This window comes from Myotis brandtii, unplaced genomic scaffold (assembly GCF_000412655.1).
Source record: "Myotis brandtii unplaced genomic scaffold, ASM41265v1 scaffold48, whole genome shotgun sequence".
NCBI classification, from domain to species: Eukaryota; Metazoa; Chordata; class Mammalia; order Chiroptera; family Vespertilionidae; genus Myotis; species Myotis brandtii.
In genome coordinates this window covers 3,623,752-3,633,157 of record NW_005368341.1, presented here as the reverse complement: position 1 = coordinate 3,633,157, position 9,406 = coordinate 3,623,752, and the positions used below count along the sequence as shown (strand labels likewise).

At 42.0% G+C, this 9,406-nt stretch overlaps 1 long non-coding RNA gene across 1 annotated transcript; it reads left to right on the top strand.

Annotated features, from left to right (window-relative positions):
* Nucleotides 1-543: 543 nt before the first annotated feature.
* Nucleotides 544-9,252, top strand: LOC106727787. Its single transcript, XR_001364041.1, has 3 exons — nt 544-728; nt 6,382-6,491; nt 9,135-9,252. It is a non-coding gene; the product is annotated as an uncharacterized LOC106727787 (long non-coding RNA).
* The last annotated feature ends 154 nt before the right edge of the window (nt 9,253-9,406 follow it).

Below are 9,406 nucleotides of genomic sequence, written 5' to 3'. Positions count from 1 at the left end.
GAAAGGAGAGATTTCACTTTTGCCTCTCTTACCCTTTGGTTCTTTTCACTTATGTTTTGCAGACACATGGACACACCCTTTAAGCCAGGTTTCAATGAAAAAACGTGGCCAATCCAGTTATAACATTGTCATTGGTGATGTTAACGTGGAGACAGTTGCGTTCTTGCTCAACAGGGTGAGACTTTGCAAAAGGCTTGGGCATGTGCATGGAGCCAATGTGTCTGGCTTCAGCCACCTCCTTTGCCTACATTGCCAAAGAAGCAGAAGCAAAGGAACCATCTCCTCATTGTTCTCTTGCAATAATGGGCCGACTGCCCAAGGGGGGAGGGTGGTGCCTAGGCATTTACGTGACCTGCTATGGAAGGGTGGGGTTACTGTCTCAAAATCCCCGCTCTTAAAAACTGAAGAAAGGAGGCCCTTACAACTAACTAAGAAAAAATAATTGATTTGCAAGCCTGCTGGCTGATGTTAGTAGGGACAAAGTCTGGAACACTTTACTGCTGGCAAGGACAGCTGAAGAAAATGCAGTCTAGGCCATCATAGCAGACGCGAAGAAGGCTGCAGCTCCTCACCCTGCTGCCCAAAATCAAAAGGCTGCCTCGTTTTCCTTTTGACCAGAGACACACAGTCAAGCTCTTTTGAATCTGGCATCACAGATGTTGAGACATATTTTTGCAGAGAAGTTTATGATGACATTTATGAGCTGTGCCTCACAGTGATCTCTCAAGGTGAGTGAAGGCAATCCAACGGATGGGGAAACTGAAGTGTCAGGAGCCCCTTGCAGGCCCCAGCAAGTCAAAGCCCAAGAAAGGGAATGACAAACCAACAGGTTGTTCAAACCAACAGATTTAACTCCTGATGCAGGTGCATTCATTTTTGAGTGGGAAAAGAAAAGTATATGTAGGGAGACACATTGGTTGAAGGTAAGCACTGGGGGAAAAATATAGGAGGCAAATTTAAATCAAACTTGTCTTTACTATGCAGCCAACTCAAAGCATGAAAAAGTGGATTCTAGAAATGTTACAGAGAGTCCTAAGTAGGGAAATATTCTATTTGTCTAATAAGGAAACTGCTTTCATCAAAACTGAGAGGCAAAAGTAATTTCAAAAATAGTAGCCACACAGACTACATTTAATTCCAGCCAAAGAAACAGCAGAAGTTCAAGGTCATATTGCACCATGAAATAGCCAGATGTGTTCCTGTGGCTGCAGGGATGATCTATACATTCCCCAGGTAGGTTTGAATGGTGGCATCTCTGCCAATGGCCTGACATCATGAGGACTTCCGCATAACCCTTTGACTCAGAGAGCCTAGATACTCAATGTACTCTCTTTAAAGTATCATGTCACATTACTGCCTTACAAGATTCTGGGTAGAGATCTATTTTTTCATCACAAAACTTTTAAATTTTTATTAAACTCCTCCAGCAAGATAACTGTTTAAACAAATTACTTGGGAGGTGGTATAAGCAAATCTGAGATAAAAATTAAGATGCATCTCATGTTACTTTTTATTTTATAAGGGCATTTTTAACAGCAATTTTTTTTCCTCTTTAAAATCTTGATTCAATCCCATTTGCCATCAGTGAGGTATAAAAAGGCTACACAGCATAGGAGAGAGACCATTGACAACCTTGTCAAAAAGGAGGTCATATCTCACCATGCTAACTGCAGTTAAGAATAAATTTCAGATACCAGGATTCTGCTTTTCAGAGCTTATCTCATGTTGTTTCTATTGTGAATGTAGCCCACTCAAAGCCATATTCTTCTTCTTTTAGCCTTATTATGTTTGCATCTGTCTGTGGCATTAGAAGCTTGGTTTTAGAACTCAGGCCAACCTGAATTTGGATCCCAAGTTACAAACTAGGAACCTTGAGCTTTCCTCCATTTTTCTGTTTGCTTTCTCAGAGCTTTCCTATATTTATCTATTAAAAATGACATGTATGGATGGAACTGGAGAGCATTATGCTAATTGAAATAAGCCAGTCAGAGAAAGATAAATACCACATGATCTCACTTATTTGTGGATTATAGAGAACAACATAGACTGATGAAAAGGGACAGATCCAAAGACTGAGAAACAGCGATCAGGCTATCAATCCCCAGAAGGAAAGTAGGGGAGGGAGGGGGTAAGGGGAAGAGATCAACCGAAGGACTTGTATACACACATATAAGCCAACCCAATGGACATGGACAACAGGGGGATGGGAGCATGAGGGTGCGGGGAGGGGGGGGAGGTTGGGGGTTAATGGGGGGGATGACACATTTGTAATACCTTAACTAATAAAAAAATGACATGTTTATTATTATGAAAGCAAAATGAAGAGCTGTGTTAAAGCAAATAGTGAATGATGAGTGACACCATGATCCATCCAACTGCCAAAAAAGAAACTTAGACACCATCCTTGACTTCCTCTCTCTCCAATCCAGTTACTCCTGCCTCTCATCCTCACTCCCATTGCTTCATCTCAGGCCATTGGGTTCCCCTCTCATCTCACCCCCTTCCTGCTGCATTCTCTGTGCTGCCACCAGATGTGCTATCTCACCCACAAATGTGATCCTGCTGTTGTCTGCTTTGACTCCTCCAGTATCCCTGCTATACTCAGGATAAAGGCAAGGCAGCTCATTACCTGGCCCCTGTACACCCACCTCTCCAGTCTCACCTCCAACATCCCCTAACCTACCCCTCTAACATCCCGTTATCCCTCCCCTAACTCGCTCTGCTCCAACTATATTGGACTTTTGCAGTAGTTAATATTAGAATTAGAATTATCTAAGATCTAGTTTAAGTGCCACCTCTTCTTGGAAAACTTTCCTCACTCATCCCTTTACTCCACCCAGTCTGTGTTAAGAGCCCCTCCCAAAGTTTCCCAAAACAACTCATGCTCCCCTCCATCCTAGTACATGTTTCTCTGGGTAATGAGGATCTGTGGCCTCCTTCCAGATAAGAATGGTCGTTTTGTAATCCCAACACCTAGCACAGGGCTTGGCATGTGGGATGTGTTTTATGAACATGAATGAAAAAATGAATGCTCAGTATGAAATGCGTAGTAGCCATGCAATGAAGATTACTCTGGGTTTCTTTTCTTCTTTACCAGAATCAAGAAATTTCTGAAATGGTGACTGCTCTGCAGGAACTACTTGAAGTTCTTTCTTCCTTCTATAGATCCCAGGACATAACTGTCTACTTTCCACCCCTCTCCTTTCCATCTCTATATGCGCACACGTGCACACACACACACACACACACACACGCACACGCACACACACACCACATCCCACATCCCACATCCCACATCCCACAGAAGCATCTCTCACATCTCAGAGAGAACCTTTTAACCAATGGACTATCTAGACATTGGACCCGTGGACTCCCCAAGAGCCACTTGGGGAGCTTGTTAAAATACAAATGCCAGTGCCCCACCCTCCCTGAAATTCTGGAGTGGAACCCAGTAATTACAATTTTCAAATGTTCTTCCCAACGTAATCCATAAGATGTACCAGGGTTGAGAACTACTGCCCACAAGTCAAACGTATAGTTTGAGAGCCCAAAAGGCAACACCGCTCAGTCTGTGTCTCCTTCCCCTGGGCCTCTGCAGACACGCTGTCGCTGCCAGGAGAGAAAACAAAAACGTGGGCGTTTTATCCCTCTGCTTATACCTGGTGTTGTTCCAAAACAATTAGGGTGCCCTGGGATGATAGTGTCCTATCAACAAATGGGAAAATATGTAACCTCATCAAGGCCATCCCTATTAGATGGCCAGTCCTTCCTACTGTAAAGACTCTGCTTCCTGTGAGTTTGAATGGGATTCTTCTGCAATACCACATCTCCCTTTCCTGACACTCTTCACAAAGTTGTACAACTTGGGACCACGATGCTCCCAGGGGAACTCAGCAATGCCTCGTGCTGTCAGTCTGTGTTGCTATGACACCACTTACACTGATACAATACTAATCAGTCAAAGGTATTATGAGCAGAGGGGAAAGTACTGGAACTAATAGGGAGTAGAGTGTCCTCTTTTTAAATGATAGCAACACAAAGTAAACGTATTTATTAAAAAAAAAGAAAGAAAGAAAGAAACCAAACCAGTTTGGGTTTTCTCCCATGTATGATCCAGAAATGATCTCTAATTTGCTGCATGAGCACTTAAGAAAGAGTTAAATTTTCAATATTGTTCTATTTCAACATTTTTCTATTTCTCATTTTATTTTCCTTATATTTCACTTTCAGGGTCTTTCCCTAAGGGGGTGAAGGGAAAGTGCAGTTTTGTTTCAATTGTATTACTTTGGGAAATCCCAAACAATTTCTCCTACTGCCTTTTTTATTTTCTCCAGAGGAAACAAAAATGCCAAAGTCCTAGAAAGAGGGCTGCCTTCCATACCCTTTTGGGAAATCTGGAAAAGGAAAAGTTGAGAAGTCCCAGAGAAATGGGCTCCTTACTTTTTTTTCCTTCCTTTTGGTGCTACCAACTTCATTCTGCAAATGTGATTTCTGGAATTCAGTGGGCAGGTCTCCACCACGCCAACCTGGACCCACAACTGAGACACTCATCGGGACTAGCATGATCCTGGATCCTGTCTCTGACTCCTTCCCTAAGTCCCCAAGGTCACGAGGGTTTGGGATTATTTTTCTTGTAGAGCAACCAGGAATACGAGCCAGACCCCTCACTGAAGGAGCTCATTTCCGCCACTGCCCGGGCTACATGATGAGGAACCTAGAAAGACTTTCTTTGACTTGGAGATCCTCAATTTTAAGTGTATCTCGAACTCTTTTATTTTCTCCTTGTTCTGACAGTGGCCACCAGCAATAAGCATGACTGAATGGGAATTTCCTCAAAGCACACCCGTCTTAGTATAGGAAAGCCCCAGCAACAGAAATAACATACCAGTTCTTGGGCCTCCCCCGCCTTAGTTAGGTGGCTGGAGAACTGTTTCTTCTACATTCCTCCACTTCTAGCAGTCTTCCTGACCCCACACTGTGGTCCCAGGGGAAAATCATTGTGTAATTGCACATATCCCCAGCAGTCCTCCTTATGACTCAGCTACCAGAAGACATGCATGAAATTCTTGGAGCAACTTCTCTGCTAGTCCTCTGAGGCTGTTTTTCCTTGACATGCCCATAGTTTCCAAACCGAAGTGGGTGTGGAGGGAAATATCCTCCCCCCACAGCCATCACACCCAGCTATTAGGCCACAGAACAGTGCTGCTTTGAGACTTCGCTTTTTATTAGCCCCACTATTTTAACAGCCCCATCTCCTAGGACTCTGGCCCTGGTCCAGAGAGGGAAGAATCAGAGGCAATGAGGGTGCCAACTTCCGTTGAACCCCTTGTTTTAGCAGTTTCTCTCAGGATGAGTTACTTCCTCATTTAACAATTTAGAGCAGGCCTTGAGGGTGAATCCCTCGTCCCCAGAGATTTAAAGCCAGGAAGCTGAGGAACAGCTGGGTATTTCAGCCATTTCCCCTCTCCATGAGACTTTTTTTGGGAGTAGGGAGTCCTTAGGAATACTACTCGTGGGAAGTTATGTATAAATTTGTGGCAGGCATGTTGTTTAGGTCCTCATCCTGAGATTTCTTTCACTCCATTCCCTACCTCACCATGTTTACAACAAAAATAGTAGTTCATTCATTCATTCACCCGTTCAACAAATTTCATTGAGTACCTCATATGTGCCAGGCACTGTTCTGGGTGTTTGAGCTATGTCAGTGAGCAAAATAGGTTAAAAATCTTTGCCCTCATAGACCTTTATCTAGTGAGACAAACAATAACCAAACAAAATGCAAAAATTATGTAATAGATTAGAAGATGTGCTATAGAAGACATAGAACTGAGTAAGGGGATCAGAAGTGAGGGCGTAGGTTACAGTTGGGGAGCTGGGTGCAATTTAAATAGAATGCTCAAGGTATGACTTAATGATTTAGTGAAAGGGAAAGATTTTTAGCAAGACTAAAACCAGTTGAGTGACTTAGCACTTTAGCATCTTAGAGATGAATTCCAGGCAAAAAGAATAGCCAATGAAAAAATACTCAAGGAGGCATGTTCTAGAAATGGCAATAAGAAGAATGCAGATGGAACAGAGTGAGAAAAGAAATGGCCCCTTGGAGGCCATTGCCAGGCCTAGGATGTTTGTTGACCATTCTCATTCACTTCATATTCTCAACATTGTAAAGTAAGTTCCACGGTAGAAATAATAGACTCACAAGTAATTCAAAACTCTTTTTTAGCCAAGAGTGTCACTATCTGTTTCAATGGAAATTGTATCAAAAAGAGGGGACATCTGTAATACTCTCAACAATAAAGATTTTAAAAAGAAAAGGAAATTGTATCAGAACAACAATATTATTTTATTTTTACCCCTTTTCTTTTCTACCCTTCCTTCCAGGGCCTGAATAATCCACCCGTAGAATGTCCACTCACATTGCTGACATTTCATTATAATTCTAGAGAATTGGCTTCAATCCTGAGGTCACACAGAGATGAAATTTCAAGGGGGTAAGTTTTATCATTTCAAAAATCAAGTTTTACATGTGTAGCTATAGAAAAATAATGCCTCCAGGGAAACAGGAGGTCCAAACTAGGAGCAGCCATTAACAACACTTGACAACTTGGAAAAACCAAGGACATACAATGCCAGAGCCCACAGCCAATCCTTTGCAAGTCCTGTCAGTATTTCTCTCAAATATATCCCCAGTCAAACACTCACCCCACCTCAATACTACCACTCAAGCCTTCAATTCTCACCTCGACTACCACAGCTCCTACCTGGGATCTTACTGTGCTGACCTCCCTCCCTCCTGGAGAGGAGGGGCTAGCTGAGCATGGCGCTGGAGAAGATAGGCAGGGCCAGATGATTTGGGGTGGCCCTGAAAAGCCACAGGAGGCATTTGGATTTTTTTCTGAGTGAGATAGGAAACCACTGTAGAGTTGTGATCTGGAAAATAAAATTATCTGATTTAAGTTTTGCTTTTTAAGTGCTCTAGTTGCTGCTTAGAGAGTTTCCGTCTTTTAGTTGTATTTTTGAAGTGGTTGTTTGCGGCAGCAGTCTCCGGTGTTTACCTATGCCGCCATCTTGGTCTCTCTCAAGTTTTGCTTTTTAAGTGCTCTAGTTGCTGCTTAGAGAGTTGACTATAGTAAGATTTGGGGTAGGGAAACCAGCCAAGAATCAGCTATGGCAGAAGTGAACAAAGACCTTGAGCCTCTCTTGCTTTTCCTTAAAAACTCCAAGCTCCTCCCTGCCTCAAAATCTTGGCTCTTCCTGTACTCTTGGTCTTAAATACTGGCCTTCTTCTCTCCTTTTATTCCTGTCTTCACTTAAATGTCACCTGCACAGAGGCTTTTTGCCTGACCACTCTGTGCAAGACAACCCCCATCTCTACCATTCCTTCTCTATCCTCTCACTTTTCCCCTCCCAATATTTATTATTACCTGCTATTTCTCATGGTGTGTATCTTCTACACAAGTTTACATTCTATAGGAGCAGGAACCTTGTCTGTCCTTTTCGCTGCTGTAGCTTTAGCACCTGGAACTATGCCTGGCACAGAATAAACATAAGAGGAACTCAACAAACATTTGTTGTATGTGGATGGATGAATAAGTTTCTTTGTTCATAGCATGGTCTGAAACAAATTAGATGGGAGCAAGTTCTTTAGAAAACACTTATGTTTCCAGAAAAAGGAGATAAAGTATAAAAAAGCACCAAAGATTCCTGGTATATAATAATCATTCCATTTTATTGAGGAGTCACTATATCGTAGGCCAGTGATGGCGAACCTAGGACACGCGTGTCAGAGGTGACACGCGAACTCATTTTTTTGGTTGATTTTTCTTTGTTAAATGGCATTTAAATATATAAAATAAATATCAAAAATATAAGTCTTTGTTTTACTATGGTTGCAAATATCAAAAAATTTCTATATGTGACACGGCACCAGAGTTAAGTTAGGGTTTTTCAAAATGCTGACACGCTGAGCTCAAAAGGTTCGCCATCACTGTCCTAGGCAGCAGTATGAGTTCTACTTAGTCAGTCTGATTTAATCCTTCAGCAGCCCTGAGTAGATACTGTCCTGATTTTACAGACGAGGAAACTGAAACTTGGATACCTACCACTATGGACTCTTTGGAACGCTTGTAAGCTCATTGCCTTTCAATTCTGAGAAGCCCTTGAAAAGGTGGCTTTAGCCTTGAAAAAGAAAAGTTGCTGATAGGCTTGTTTAGAAGCTGGGAAGTTGTTATAGTTTTAAAGCCTAAATTGGACCTGGTATCAGCTGATCCGATGACCTTCCCTTTTTCTATCTCAGGTAATCCGGTAATCTCCCCGTAATGAGCAAAGCTTGTACACTCCATTAATACTGGGTGCAGTTAGACAACGCTGCCTCCAGCCTCAGGTGCCCAACAGGAAGCCATAATTGACAATACAGATCTGAGCGGGGCAGTGTGGTCACAGGCAGTCACCTTTCCATCTCTTTTCACGGGGCTGCACTGATTTACTGCTCACCTCCTCTTGGCCAATGGCTAATACCCCAGATTGGACATTTTTAGGTTCAATTCTGTTCCTAACCCAGATGATTGCTGAGGTGAGTCATAAATACCTCACCGAATCTCACCAGAAAAGTAAGACAGAATGCTCTCTCTATTCTTCACTCCCAGAATGGGCTAATATTCTCCCAAATAGGTGAAGTTCCTCATAAAAAGAATGTGTATTTCATCAAAGTAATATTGTGAGCTTCAAATTCAGATTTTAAAAGGCACTGGTAGAAGTAAATATTTGCCAATTTACTGCATCCTTAACAATGTAGTCATAATATGATCAATTTAATTTTCATCAAAAAATATATTATGTTTCTAAGTATAGAGACAAGAAAGATCCCCTTCTAAAATATTGACTATGTATAATTGAGTTATGCTTTAAAATGTCCATAATTAGAATTTGATGTTTATTTTTACCTCTTTGAACACCACAGAGAAAGTTTATAGTTGTGTCTAGTATCCTAATAACATTAGCATGTCCCCCCCTTGTATGAATTTGAGAGAGCCGGTGACTCACCTCTTCCCATCCTTAGGCCATATTTTCTATCCTGAAGGGGTTACCTTTTGTAAAAAACTGGCATGCCTTTTTTCCTTCTGCTCTTTCATTAGGAAAACAGCAATGGATTCTTTCTGCAAAACTCATTGATTTGTAAAAAGGGAGTCCAACAAGCAATTTGCTCAAGAGCAGAGAATGTGGTCTTTGCAGAAAAATGTCTCAAGATCACCTTTTAGGGTAAGTTAGGAGGACATGGGTCTAATTCTGCACATCTAATGGGTAAGGCTTTCTTTTACTTCAGGGCCTGAGGCTGTTTGCAAATAAGCACAGACCAAGGTGGTATCCTGCCCAAGATAGTACTGTGAGAGGAACTATGGTCTTTTGG